General features: G+C 34.7%; 2 protein-coding genes across 12 annotated transcripts in view; one reads left to right on the top strand and one right to left on the bottom strand.

Annotated features, from left to right (window-relative positions):
• Positions 1-14,720, top strand: part of NOL4 (nucleolar protein 4) — a 524,626-nt gene that overhangs the window by 107,340 nt on the left and 402,566 nt on the right. The window lies entirely within an intron of this gene.
• The window catches only part of LOC144315618 (uncharacterized), a 45,478-nt gene that overhangs the window by 18,292 nt on the left and 12,466 nt on the right, over positions 1-14,720 (bottom strand). For 9 of the 11 annotated variants that reach the window (XR_013381341.1, XR_013381336.1, XR_013381337.1 and 6 more), the window contains one exon: positions 10,757-10,932. The exons of the other annotated variants lie outside the window; for them this stretch is intronic. The gene's annotated coding sequence lies outside the window, so the exon portion shown is untranslated. The remainder of the gene's footprint in view (positions 1-10,756; positions 10,933-14,720) is intronic. 11 annotated transcript variants of the gene reach the window in all.

The raw sequence follows: 14,720 nt of genomic DNA, 5'->3' as shown, positions 1-14,720 counted from the left end.
GTCTTCCTCATCCTATTTTTAATTTCAGTCTGATCCTATTTATTACCTGAGATGCCTTCAAACTTTCTAGTATACTGATCACTTTCTTTTTTAATTTTCAAATGCTGTTATTTTATATATATACATATACATATACATGTGTATATATATATATATATAATTTGTTGTTGTTGTTTTGTTTTGATTTGAGGTCAACTGAAGAGGGAGTGGAGAGAGTTGTTTGCTTTAAATTTAACATCTACTGAGTGCTCACTGAATAGTAATTTTGATTGTTCTCTGTGCCCGTGGCTCATTAAAGTCCATGTTATATGTCAGCTTTACCTGTCTAGATGCCTTCAAAAACACCCATGTACATGTCAGCTCAGCCATGCATTTAAACATGATTTTAAAAATATCCAGTGAGCACACCTGTGACCAGATTGTGGTTTCTAAATATTATTTTGGAGAAATGGCTTCTCAAGGGCTGGCTTAGGGAAAGTACACAGTGAGCCTGATGCATCCTGTCGTGTCAGAAAATAAGCTCTCAAAGAATGGAGACATGTCACAAGGACCCAGGAATCAGTTTCAGAACAATTTGAGCATCAAAAGGAATAATGAATATAATTGACTGTAACCACTGAATATATAAAAATCCATTAATTCATTGTGGTGTCAGTGAGAGATAGGCTACCAATGAAGAGATTATTATATCCCTTATCCTCAAAATTAGTAATTAAAGGGAAAGTTAAGCATTTAGCATAAGTCTTTGAGGAAGTATGTTCAACCCTCTGGTAATGAGATGACACACTCTCCTTTTTTAAATGGAAGTTGAAAACAACCAATTAAAAAAGAAGAGGGAATGATGGAATTAAAAAATGCCCATTTTGTAACGTTGAGCCAAATAATTCAGAAAGGAATCATCACTAGAGCATAAAATCATTAGAGGAAATATTGTTGAAAAACAGGATATGCACTGAAACCAAAGTATCACCCCACCCTCACCCAAATATCACTGGGTATTTCATGAGGCAGGGAAAAAAATACTTTTACCATGGAGAGATCTGGGAGTTACCATGTAATGAAGTCTCACTGATGGTGGATCATGTGACATGATATAGCTCCTAATGAAGTACTGCAGGGCCTACGAAGTATTCTTGCCCAAAGTGCTACACCTGAGTCAAATCAAGCTTAACATCTAACCTCCTGGTCGTGAGAAACACACAGGCTTAGAAAAACAAGAACAATGGCAGCAAGGAAAAACATAAAGATCCCAAAATGTGGGACCTTGTTTCTGTTGGCTAAGTCTCTTCAAAATGTCAGATGACATTGGAAAAAGCAAAGTAAGAAGCATGAACTCTGAATCAAAGTTCAAAAAAAAGGGCTAAAATTATATTTTGGAGAAATATATATATTTATATATATTAATTAAATTTATAAATTAATAAATTATAAGTTAATCAAATAAATTAATAAATTATAAATTAATTAAATTTATGAATATATAAATTAATTAAATTAACATATATGTATATTGGGAAATCTCGAAATTTGAAAATGTGAAATTTTTAAAATATGAAAATGATTTTTGTATTAAGAGTTCTACAGAGAAAAAGATGTGTATACATAGAGAAAGCTATTTATTTTAAGAAATTGGGGACACCTGGGTGGCTCAGTGGTTGAGCATCTATCTGCCTTTGGCTCAGGACATGATCCTGGGGTCTGGGGATCGAGTCCCACATTGGACTCCCTGCCAGGAGCCTGCTTTTCCCTCTGCCTATGTCTCTATCTCTCTCATGAATAAATAAAATTTAAAAAAAAGAAAGAAAGAAATTGGTTCATGCCAGGGTGCCTGGGTGGCTCAGTTGGTTAAGCATCCAACTCTTGATTTCAGCTCAAGTCATTATCCCAGGGTTGTGGGATTGAACCTTGTGTTGGGTCCTACTTGGGATTCTCTCTCTCCCTCTTTCTGTCCCTCCCTCTGGTCACTGTGTTTCTCTATCTCTAAAAAAGAGAGGGTTCATGCTATTGTGGGTACATAGTGAGCATAAAAGCAGACTGGAGACTCAGAAAAGAGTTGCAGTTTGAGTCCAGGGGCAGTCTTCTGGCAAACCAGGAAGAACTAGGGTTACAGTTCAAGTTTAAATACCTCTCCTGGCAGAATTCTTGTTTAGGGAGGCCAGCCTTTTGTTCTATTCAGGCCTTCAACTGATGGGGTGAGGCCCACCCACATTATGGAGGGTGATCTCTATTTGAAATTCTTTTTTTTTTTTTTTTTAATGATAGAAGGATGGGAGAAACTTTGGGAGATGATGTGGGTTATAAACCGTAGGTGGAACTCTCATGAATGGGATTAGTATCCTTATAAAAGGGTCTCGGGAGAGCTCTATTATTGTCTTTCCCTCATGTAACAGTCTGAAGACAGCAATCTGCTGTCCCAGACCCAGAAGACAGCTCTCATCCAGGCATGCTGGCATACTGATTTCAGACTTTCAGGCTCCAAAACCATGAGACTTACATTACTGCTGCTTATAAGTCACTGAGTCTTTGGTACTTTGTGATAGCAGCCCAAACAGACTAAGACACTATCATTATTATTGGAAGACAGGCCGTGCGATGTAGGAACCTGATTCCAAATATATGCCTTGCAGCCATCAAATACATGCACACATACACATGGACATGCATGCACACACACAGACGTGCATCATGCCTGTGGGCACTGAGTATCAACAAGACCTGTTGAAAATGCAGGGTATCACAGAAAGATACGTTGGGTGTTGTTTTTTTGTTTTGGGGTGGGTTTTTAAAAAATTTTTACTGACACTGAGAGCAAACTATATAAAATGCCTTAAGAATAAGGAGAGAGAAATCATATTAGTGCCAAGTTTAAAGAGCTACATTTTTGAAGAGCAAAAGTTCAACATGCTTGTTTTGGTATTCTTACTGACATAACTTTTAGCAAAATGAAGCACTGATCAATTTGCAAGATACAAATATAGTTTCCCCTACTTTGTAGACATTATTATGAAGATTACTACTATTGGTTCATTCCCAATAATGCATTCCCCAGAAAAAGAGCAGAGAATATGGAAGGAAGATGGGACACAGCTAGTTGAACCCCACAGACTGAGCCTGGCTTAGCAAGGCCCTTAGAGACACCGCCTTGCCACTAGGGCACATATCCTGTTGACATCACTTAAAAACTTTCCAGCAAATTTTGTGTTTGTTTTATTATGTGGTATTTCTGAATCTTACATTGTTTAATTCATTCTATGCTTTATCTCCACTGCTCTTAGAACTTTTTTTTTCTTTTTCCCTTTCGACCCTCTTCACCAATTTCACCCATCAAAGTTTAATGATTTTAATGTAACTCATCCAAAAACACCTTCATAGAAACATTCGGAATGTTTGACCAAATATCTGGATATTGCAGCCAGGCAAGTTGACACTTAAAATGAACCATCATTTTCTACAAAAATGTAGAAGCAACTTCTTCTTCTTCTTAGAAGATGCCTGCATAAATATTTAATGATAAAGTGTCATGATGCCTGCAGCTTACTTTCAATGGTTCAGAATATGTGTATATATATACAAACATATATACAAATATATATATATATACACATACATACACACATATAGAGCTACAAATACATATATACACATGGCAGATTTGAAAAATTGTTTATTCTAAATATTGATTATAGCAAATTAAAGCTTTGGAAATTTTTGTAATCCAGACTTTTTAGTCATTCAGTACTATGGATGGTTTTTCTGTTTACTTTAGGTATAGCACATTAAAAAAAAGGCATAGCACATTATAGGCAAATATACTTTCATTTTTAATTGTTATCAATAAATGATCTATAGTTTTGTAATTCATCCAATTATTTTAGGTAATTTGCTGTGTCCTTCAGAAAATAAATTGTCAAAATCCAGTATATAAACTTATCTTTTAAGAAAACCAAGTTAATGCTTCCATAATTTAGACTCTAGTTTATTGAAATGTTATAACTGTGTTATAGAGTACATGTCAAAGCATGTGTTTATGATTAATATAATTATGATTAATATAATTATTAATATAATTTTAAAAAAAGATTTTATTTATTTATTCATGATAGACACAGAGAGAGGCAGAGGCACAGGCAGAGGGAGAAGCAGGCTCCATGCAGGGAGACTGACGTAGGACTACATCCCAGGTCTCCAGGATCACACCCCGGGCTGAAGGCAGCACTAAACCGCTAGGCCACCAGGGCTGCCCTATAATTAATATAATTAACATCAATCTTTCAACCACTGTTTCCATGTATTTATCACATTTCATTTGTTAGTATTTATGTTATTCTTTTTACATATTATTTAAAATTACGTAATATTTCATGTTCTTATATTTATGTAGCCAGAGATTTAAGTCTTTTTATTATAAACAAATAATATTTTATTCTACTTTGGAATATTTTTTCACATAAAAGTCTTTGCCATCTTTTTTTCCTCAATTTCCTACTAAGGGATGTGTAATTATTAAAAGTACAATTAATGGAAGAATAATGGGAAAGATTAATTTAAAGTTATATTTAGAAATTTTCCTAATAATTTGTGTCTTTAGGTATTATTCTACTACATGGTTATAGCTGTCATGAGATGAAAACACTAAGTTCTTTGCTAAAAGCATAAATTTCAAATATTTTAAATTCCAAGTACATGATCATTTCAGAAATAGGCAAATGACTTTAATGGTTATTAAAAAGCTTAGTTAACACAGACACAATCACATTGAGGTTTGATTATAAAGGACATAAAAGGGATCCCTGGGTGGCGCAGTGGTTTAGCGCCTGCCTTTGGCCCAGGGCACGATCCTGGAGACCCGGGATCGAATCCCACGTCGGGCTCCCGGTGCATGGAGCCTGCTTCTCCCTCTGCCTGTGTCTCTGCCTCTCTCTCTCTCTCTCTCTGTGACTATCATAAATAAATTAAAAAAAAAAATAAAGGACATAAAATAATGAAATTTTGGTAATTTCTACTTCAAATCTTGCCTGACAGTTGGTTTTTGATTCTTAGAGATGTTTAATTAAAGTCATAATTAATTTGTGAGAGATTGACTTCCTTAAAACAATTAATTTTACTCTCAAAGAGACTAATGGAGCACAATATATCTAAATAATATATTTTATATATCTTATTACTTCTTTTTTTTTTTTTAAATAATTCAGCAGATTCTACAATGCATTTGAAACCTTCAAAGGAAAGCCATTAAAATGCCAGTGAAATCATCTCTTTTCTCTAGGAATATCTGGAAAGCAGAGTTCTAAACACACTATTCAAATAGATTCTGTGTTTTCACTGAAGAAGAAACGCTTTGAGGTGAAAGAATGTTTTAATTTCACCCTCATGTTTTAAATTTCTCATTGAAACAGTGACCAGCTCTAAGAGCTCTTATTTATTAAGAGGTGAAAATGAAACTCATGTATTATAATTCATGTAATTATAAAGCAGTCAAAATTCTTAAAAATAACTTCACAAGTAATTTTAGATTAAGACAAAATCAGCTACTGGTCTTGTTTTCCTAGGAATTTTTAAAAGCTCAATATTGGAGCAATTTTAGGCACTATTTTAAATTCAAATTTTCTTCACGAAGAATTTAGGAGCAAGAAGGCAGTTTAAGTAGTGAGAAAAAGCATGGATTCTGGAATTAGAATAGCTTTGTGACATCAGATAAGCACTCATCTGAGCTTCTTCTCTTAACAGAGACAAAACACTACCAACATTCCCTACATGTTGCTTCACTGCTCAACTTGGCAATGATTTAACTTTAACGTAAGATTCTTCAAATCATCCTTGGTGATGCACACCTTGATACTGTTCCTGTGGCTTCATCAGCTTCCACTTCACTCTCTCCTTTTCCTGCTACACATCTCCTATCCATCAATACTAAAGACAACGCTCTCTAAGGCCCGGTTCATTTTTTCCTAACAGAGCTACTCTTCCTAAAATGTTCATTCTGTTATCACAGATGAGCACTTAGTAGGTTTGTACATTTAATACTTTTCTTATATAAATACCGCCAGGTTTTTCGTAAGTCAAGCTATGTATTTTTTTTTAATTTTTATTTATTTATGATAGTCACACAGAGAGAGAGAGAGAGAGAGAGAGAGGCAGAGACACAGGCAGAGGGAGAAGCAGGCTCCATGCACCGGGAGCCCGATGTGGGATTCGATCCCGGGTCTCCAGGATCGCGCCCTGGGCCAAAGGCAGGCGTCAAACCGCTGCGCCACCCAGGGATCCTATGTATATTACGTATAGTGACATCCCTAACCTTGCTTTCATGGGCCAACTTTAAACATTTGTTTGGTAGTTAAGGTACAAATGTTTTATACCGTCCCCTAGTGGTGATTGTCAAACAACGACAACTCAATTTTGGCAATTTTGGCAAAATTCCCATTGTAGAAATGTATGTATAATTCTTTGAATACTCTAGTCAAGACATTTTTAATGAGTGCCTAGTATATGTCAAATTCTGTTCCAGATGCTAGGGCTACAGTAGAAAAAGAAAAAAAAATCCCTGCCCTTTGGTACTTACTACACTTTATTGCAATGTGTTCTCTAAATGAAAATGAGAGAAAAAAATAGAAAAATAAAGAAATCTTTAATAATATGAAATATGTAAGAAGCATAGTTTTATATAGTTGAAAATTGATATAATTTTATATAATTAGGTGCTACAAGTGGAAAATTTGAGACCTGCTTGGGGGCTTCTGGACCTAAAGATGCTCTCCTATATGTTAAATAACAATACAAAATTCCAGAAATATATAACTAAGTGAAAAACATGAAGGACTTCACAATACATTTGTTCAAATGCATGGCACACACGTACTTTAGAGTGTAATTTATTTTTCGACAGAGGTTTGTGTTAGCAATTCTATGTGTTTTCTGGAACCGAGAAAAAATAAACATAATGTGGACAATGTGAGCCAGATTTCTTTTTTTTTTTTATGGGAAATAGTTATAAGTCAGGCCAAGGAGCAAGAACAACTTAATAGCAATAAGCACATCTCATGCCTAGATCTTAGCTTCTAAATATTAATTAAAAAATGATTTTATCTACTTTTTTCATCATGATAAGTATATTCTTTAATCCCCATCCCCCAAGTATTATTCTTTAGTAAAATGAACTAATGCTTTTTGAAGAAATGAGTGATAACAGAGTTGGGATGGAGAAAGTACACAATGATCCTAGAATAAGAAGCAGTATCAAAAAGTAAGCAAGTTCTCATAAAATAATGACAGCATGTTGGAAAGATACTGGAGCCAACTTGAAGTTTCCAGGGGCTGCCTTAGGACAATTTGAGCAACAATATAAATAATGGTGGTGGTGGAGCATAACCCATAGGGTAAAATAAATTTTCATGAGCTTATACTAATATAAATAAATACAAAACTGAATACAAAATTAACTGAATACAAAATTAAAGGGAGTTAAAGGCTAGCTCTTTACCTCCCTTTAATTATAGAATTGCAATTTATAAGTATAGTAGAATTGCAATTAATAAGTGTAATTAATAAGAGTTGCAATTAATGGAATTTTAAAAAATGACTATTTGGTGACTACTTTGGTAATAATTGTTGCAGGCAAGAATCATCAGGGGATCCTAAAATTAATAGGCAAAGTATAATGAGAAAAATAATATTTTAATAATTTCGAAATACTTGTCCCATTAGATACCTATTAATTTTCAAGGGAAAAGAATAGTAATTTGACATGGATAAACCTGGAACGCATCATCTTAACCAAGTGATAAAGATAGCACCAAGAATAACATTGATATGATGTGCTGAGAAGGCATAATACCATTTCAGTAGTAGTCTTGTCAAAAAGCATAACTCAAATTTAATCACAAGAAAATATCAGACGGGGGCACCTGGGTGGCTCAGCCAGTTAAGTGTCTTGCCTTTGGCTCAGGTTATGATCTTGGGGTCCTGGGATCGGGCTCTCTGCTCAGTGGGGAGTCTGCTTTTCTCCCTCTCCCTCTCCCTCTCCCTCTGTTCTCTCTCTCTCTCAAATAAATAAATAAATAAATAAATAAATAAATAAATAAATAAAATCTTTTAAAAAATATCAGACAAAATTGTCTAAATTGAAGGCACATTACAAAATATCTGGCTGACTTACATGGAAGTTTCAAGGGTATGAAAAACAAAGAACTGCCTAAATTAGAGGCGATTAGAGGTGATTAAAGAGACATGGCAACTAAATGCAATGTATAATCCTGGTTAAATCTTGGATTTGAAATAGGACATTAATGTGACAATTAGTGAAACTTGAATAAGGTTTGCATAATAGTATTTTCAATTTCTCAATTTTCTGGTTATTATTATTGTATTATGCATTATGTTTATGTGAAGTGTTAACCATTGGGGTGGCTGGAGAAAAGTTGAAATTGTACTCTTGCAAGTATGAAATTGTTTCAAGATGAAAAGTCTAAAAATTGGTAATAAATTTTATAATGTTTTATTAAATTTGTCATTCTATTTTCACACATCCAAACCTTCTATGATTTTAGGATCTTATTTTGTGACTGCTTGAGATAACCTCCAGAGTAATAGAATCATTAACAATGACTAAGTGAGTAACATTTTCTTTTTACAACAGGTATGAAGCTAACAGACAATTTTATTAGAAAATTATAACTGTATTCCAGTTACAACTGCAGTTGTAATTTACTGTTGATCTATAGTTTTCAAACTTGAGATAACACCAGAAGCATGTGTAAGGCTCGTTAAAATGAAGATTTTTGGATCCACTTTCCTGAGTCTCAGATGGGGGCAAAAAATTTGCATTTTTTAAAGATTTATTTATGTGTGTGTGTGTGTGTGTGTGTGTGTGTGTGTGTGTGTGTGTGGTATGAGAGAGAGAGAGAGAGAGAGAGAGAGAGAGAAAGCATGCATGCAAGAGGAGGGGCAGAGGGAGAGAATCTTAAGGAGAATCCACACCCAGAGTATAGCTGGAGGCCTAGCCCATCCCATGACCCTGAGATCATGACCTGAGTGGAAACCAAGAGTCCTATATGCTCAACCAAATGAGCCACCCAGGCACCCCATGAATTTGCATTTCTAACAAGTTTTCAGGTGAGGCTGATACCACCAGTCCTGGGACCAGACTTTGACAAACACCTGGTCTAGATAATAGTTCAAAGTGTAGAATTAATGTATCACCACATCACTATTATTTCTAGTGTATATGGTTAAATATAAAAAGGTTCCTTTTAACTCCATTTGAACCCAGTTGCCTATCTAAAATATAAATACTGCAGAACTACAAACTGTTTTCATGGTGACCTAGAATTCTAATGCCCAATATCATGGTATTAGTAGGTGGGGCCTTTGGGAGTCATGAGACTGGAACCTTCATGAATGGGATGAGTGTCTTATAAAAGAGGCTTTAGAGAGCTCCCTAGGCTCTTCTACCATGTAAGGACACAGCAAGAAGTTGCTGGTTGTGAACTCATGAGAGTGTGACTATGCTGGAACCTTGATCTTGGACTTCTTAGCCTCTACAAGTATAAGAAATAAAGGTTTGCTTTTTATAAGCCACCCAGTCTATAGTATTCTCTTATACCTGCCCATATGGACTGGGACAAGGTCTGATACGGTAAATGGAAATCTTTCTTCCTGTTCTTACAAGAAAAACCTGGACAAACTGAAAATCAATAACCCATCACAGAATTGAGGCTGCAGGACAAATAGCCAGCCTAAAATCTGGAGAGATAGTTTGAGTCTGACTCAGGCATTCATCTTGCATCATGGCACTTTAGAATAACCTTCCTTTATCCTAAGAGAGCCATTTTAGAATAGGTCATAGACATAGAATATTGATTTTATGTTTAGTTTGGCTAAATGATTTTTACTTTTTTTTCATTTTTGTGTGTCTTCAGTATTCTCAGGTGTTTGTGTGATTCTAATATTCTTATGGTGTCCAAAGACAATATCAACAGAATTTGTTTTTAAATAAATCTATTGTAATGATGATGAACACTGGAAAGAAAGTTATGTTCTTCTATCCCTAAGAGACCTGCAGTTTATTGACAAGTGAAGTGATGGAGGTAATTTAGAAGATGCCCTTAGTTTATTCATTCATTCACAAGGCACAGAGCATTTTAGTGGCCAAAGCACTTTACTGGTTGGTCAAATTTTCCAGCTTTGGCCAGTAGGGGCTCTTGCAATTAGCTCCTGTATCCCTTGATATGATCATCTTTGTTCTGTTTTATTTTAATTTTTTGTTTTTTCACTTACTTTTTGATATCACAAGGTACTCCAGGCTTATAGTTTATATTTCCTGCCCCGGTCTAATAATTAACCATTTCTCCAAGAAGCCCTGTTTCCTTCCATTTTTAAAAAGGCATTAAAAAATCAGCATGTGGATATTGGGTATGCTCATTGCTACTGGGGTGTTGATATTCTAGGGCTTCTCAGATAGTAAAGCAAGGAAATATATAAGTGTATATACTAACATGTATATATACACATAAATAAATATTCCCATATTGCAAACATATATATTAGGTTAAACATGAGTTCATATTGATGTCAACTCTATTTCAAGTTATCTTTATAGGTCATTTTAGCCATCTCCCCTTGCTAATTTGTAAACACCCACTCCAACAGTGAGTCATTTGGCTCCAGCCACCTGATTTAATTGTTAATTTAATTGTAATTGTTTGTTTACTTAATTGTTCAAATATACAGGTACAGAGGTATCAGAATTATTAACCCTTACCTTCAATTTGTTTATTAGATGGATAAATGTTTTTTTCCTTTAGTTTCATAGAATCCACTCATTTCCAAGGTAACTTAGATCAGTATCTCTTTCTCCTTCAGTGAACTTGTATTCATACTTTTGTAATATAGATTGTTTTGTTGTCATCTGCATTTCATCCTGTGATCCCTTGATTTCTGAAATGTTTTAAAATTTGTGTACGTTAACGTTCATTCTTTGGTAAAGTTTCTATGAGTTCTGAACAAATGTATAGTGTTGTGTATCCACTATTTTTTAAAAAAAATTTATTTATTCATGAGAGACACACAGAGAGAGGCAAAGACATAAGCAGAGGGAGATGTGGGACTTGATCCCAGGACCCCGGGATCACAACCTGAGCCAAAGGCAGTCAACCACCAAGCCACCCAGGTGCCCCTTGTATCCACTATTATACTATCATAGTGAATAGTTTTCCCAACCTAGAAAATCTCCTGTTCTTATTCAAACTAACCCCACCCCAAATGCCAGGAGACTACTGTTCTTTTTACTGTCTCATAGTTTTGTCAGTTCTAGAATGTCATACAATTAGGAAGAGGCACTAAATGAGTTTTTCAGGCTTTCTCTTAGCAATATGCATTCAAGATTTATGCCTTTCATTTTCTTTTTATTTACTCATGAGAGACACAGAGGAAGAGGCAGAGACAGACATAGGCAAGGGAGAAGCAGGCTTCTTGCAGGGAGCCTGGTGTGGGACTTGATCCCAGGACCCAGGATCATGCGCTAAGCCAAAGGCAGATGTTCAACCACTCAGCCACCCAGACGTCCCTATGCCTTTCATTTTTATTTCTGAACAATATTCAATTATACAGATGTTCATTTATAAATTGAAAGTTCATTTGTTTTGTATTTGAATCAAAATCCATTGTATGGATGTACCACAGTTTATTTACCCTATTAGGTATATTATCACTTATTGAGGGGGCTCTTTGTTGTTTCCAGTTTTTGAACTGGTGTAAACTTTTACAAATAGTTTTTTACATAGACATAGATTTTCAGATCAGTTGAGTAGAAGCCTAAGGGTGTAATAGCTGAATTGTATGGCAAACCTATGCTTTGCTTTGTAAGAAACTGTCAAACTGTCTTTCAAAGTGATTGTGCCATTTTGCAATCCCACCAGCAATAAATGAAAATTCCTGTTTCTCTGCATCCTCCCCAGCAATTAGTGGTGTCAGATTTTCTCATTTAGCCATTCTAATAGGTGTGTAGTGATATCTTATTGTATGTCAATTTACAATTCACTTATGACAAATGGTGTTTCATATGTGTATTATCTTCTTCTTGGGTGACATATATGGTGAGATTTTTGGTCTGTTTTTAATTGGATTGTTTGTTTTCTTATTTTTGAGTTTTAAGAATTTTTTGTGTATTTTGGAGGCAAGTCCTTTATCAGATACGTGTTTTGCAGATCTTTTCTCCCCGTCTGTGGCTTGTCTTTTCAGTCTTTTAAGTGTTTTTCATAGAGTAGAAATTTTTATTTTTAGTAAAGTCCAAATTACATTTTTCTTTCATGGATTGTGCTTTTGTATTATATCTAAAAAACTCATTGCCAAACTGAAGCTCATATATTCCCTATATTTTTTTCTAGAGGGTTTATAGTTTTAGATTTTATATAAAGTTGAAGGATTTTTTTTGAGTTAATTTTTAAGTGAAGTGTAAATTCTGTGTCTAGGTTCTTTTTTTTTCTTGTGTATGAATGTCCAACTGTTCCAGCTCCATTTATTGACAAGAATATCTTTTCTCCATTGAATTGCTCTTTCTGTCAGTATAATTTCTTTGGTGCATTTTTAGGGTCTGTATACTGCTTTATTGATCCATATGTCAATTCTTTAGCCAATACCATGCTGTCTTATTACCGTGGCTTTAAAATGAGCATTGAGATTGGATCTTGTGTTTCCTACACCTTGTCCTTCTTTACCATACTCTTGGGTATTCTAGGTCTTTTGTCTTTCTATATAAATTTTACAATCAATTTTTAAATTTCTATAAAATTAACTCAGAATATTGTACTTTTCTGTGTATCAATCCTGTATATATTTTGTAAGATTTACACCTAAGTGGGTTTTTTAAAAAATATTTTATGTATTCATGAGAGACAGAGAGAGAGAGAGAGAGAGGGAGGCAGAGACACAGGCAGAGGGAGAAGCAGGCTCCATGCAAGGAGCCTGATGTGGAACTCGATCCCGGGTCTGTAGGATCACACCCTGGACTGAAGGTGGCACTAAACCGCTGAACCACCTGGGTTGCCCTACACCTAAGTGTTTAATAGCTTTTTGGTGCTATTCTAAATGGTATTTTTAAATTTTCAAATTAAAAGTGTTCATTGCCACTTTATAGGAGCAATTGGCTTGGTATCTTTGAACCTGTATCTAGCAGTCTTGTATATAATTGTTTATTTGTTCCAGGACGTTGGACTTGGTAGATTAACTAAAGTTTTCAACATAGATAATCTCCTATCTGTGGAAAAGATAGTTTTATTTCTTCCTTCCCAATCGTGTACCTTATATTTTTTCCTTTGAAAAAAATCTTATGGGATCCCTGAGTGGCACAGCGGTTTAGCGCCTGCCTTTGGCCCAGGGCCAGATCCTGGAGACCCAGGATCGAATCCCACATCGGGGTCCTGGTGCATGGAACCTGCTTCTCCCTCTGCCTATATCTCTGCCTCTCTCTTTCTCTCTCTCTCTCTGTGTGTGACTATCATAAATAAATAAAAATTAAAAAAAAAGAAAAAATCTTACTGCATTAGATTAGACTTATAATACAACGTCATATAGGAGTAGTGAGACAGGGCATTCTTCTCTTATCCTAAAACTTAAGGGGAAAAGTGTCTAATTTTTCACCATTAAGTATGATGTTGGCTTTAAAGTTCTTGTAGATGTTCTTTATGAAGCAGAAAAAGTTTTATTTATTCTGAATTACCTGGGAGTTTTTATTATGAATGGGAGTTGGGTTTTATCTGTGTCAATTAATGTGGTCATATGGTTTTTCTTCTTCGATCTCTTCATGTGGTGGATAACAATCATTGATTTTGAAATGTAGAAACAGCCTTCCTTATTTGGAGTAAACCCGATATGTTTGCAGTGTAAATTCTTTTACATATTGTTGTATTAATTTACTAACATCTCCTTGGGGATATTTATATCCAAGTTCATCAGATATTTGTCACTAGTTTTTCTTTTTCTGAGATGCCTTTATCTAGTTTGGGTATTGATGTAGTAATGGCCTTCTACCAGAGTTAGGAACTGTTTCCTCTGCTTCTAGTTCTAAGAAGAGATTTAGAGTTGGGACCACTTCTTCCTTCAATAGGCAGAGTTCACCAGTGAAACCATCTGGGGCTGATACTTTCTCTTTTGGAAGGTTATTATCAATTTCTTTAATAGAAATAGGTCTCTTTAGATAATCTTTTTTTCTTTGTATGAGTCTTGGTAGTTTTTGTCTTTCAAGAAGTGATTCATTCTAATTAAGTTATCAAATGTGTGGGCATATGATTGTTTATAGTATTCCTTTATTATCCTATTAATGTCCATGTGATAACTATAATAACATCTCCTTCATATCTGAATTTGATAATTTGTGCCTTTTATATTTCTTGGTTAGTCTCCTAAAGGTTAATTGCTTTTATTTCATTTTCCAAAGGACCAGTGTTTGGATTTGTTTATTTTCTCTATTGTTTCCCTATTTTCAATTTCATTGATCTTTGCTCTAATTGTGTATTATAGCCTTTCCTCTTGTTTTTGCTTAATTTGTTGTTCTTTGTTTTCTAAGGGGGAAAGTGGTTACTGATTTTAGATTTTTCTGTCTACTATATGTATTCAATGTTATAAATTCCCCTCTATGCACTGCTTTTGCTGCATCCTGCAAATTTTGATAAGATATGATTATCAAAGTATTAAAAATACCTTTTAAATTCTTCTCGAGAATTTTTCTT

The sequence above is a fragment of the Canis aureus genome, chromosome 6, assembly GCF_053574225.1.
Source record: "Canis aureus isolate CA01 chromosome 6, VMU_Caureus_v.1.0, whole genome shotgun sequence".
Lineage (NCBI taxonomy): Eukaryota > Metazoa > Chordata > Mammalia > Carnivora > Canidae > Canis > Canis aureus.
This window is presented reverse-complemented; position numbering and strand designations above follow the sequence as displayed.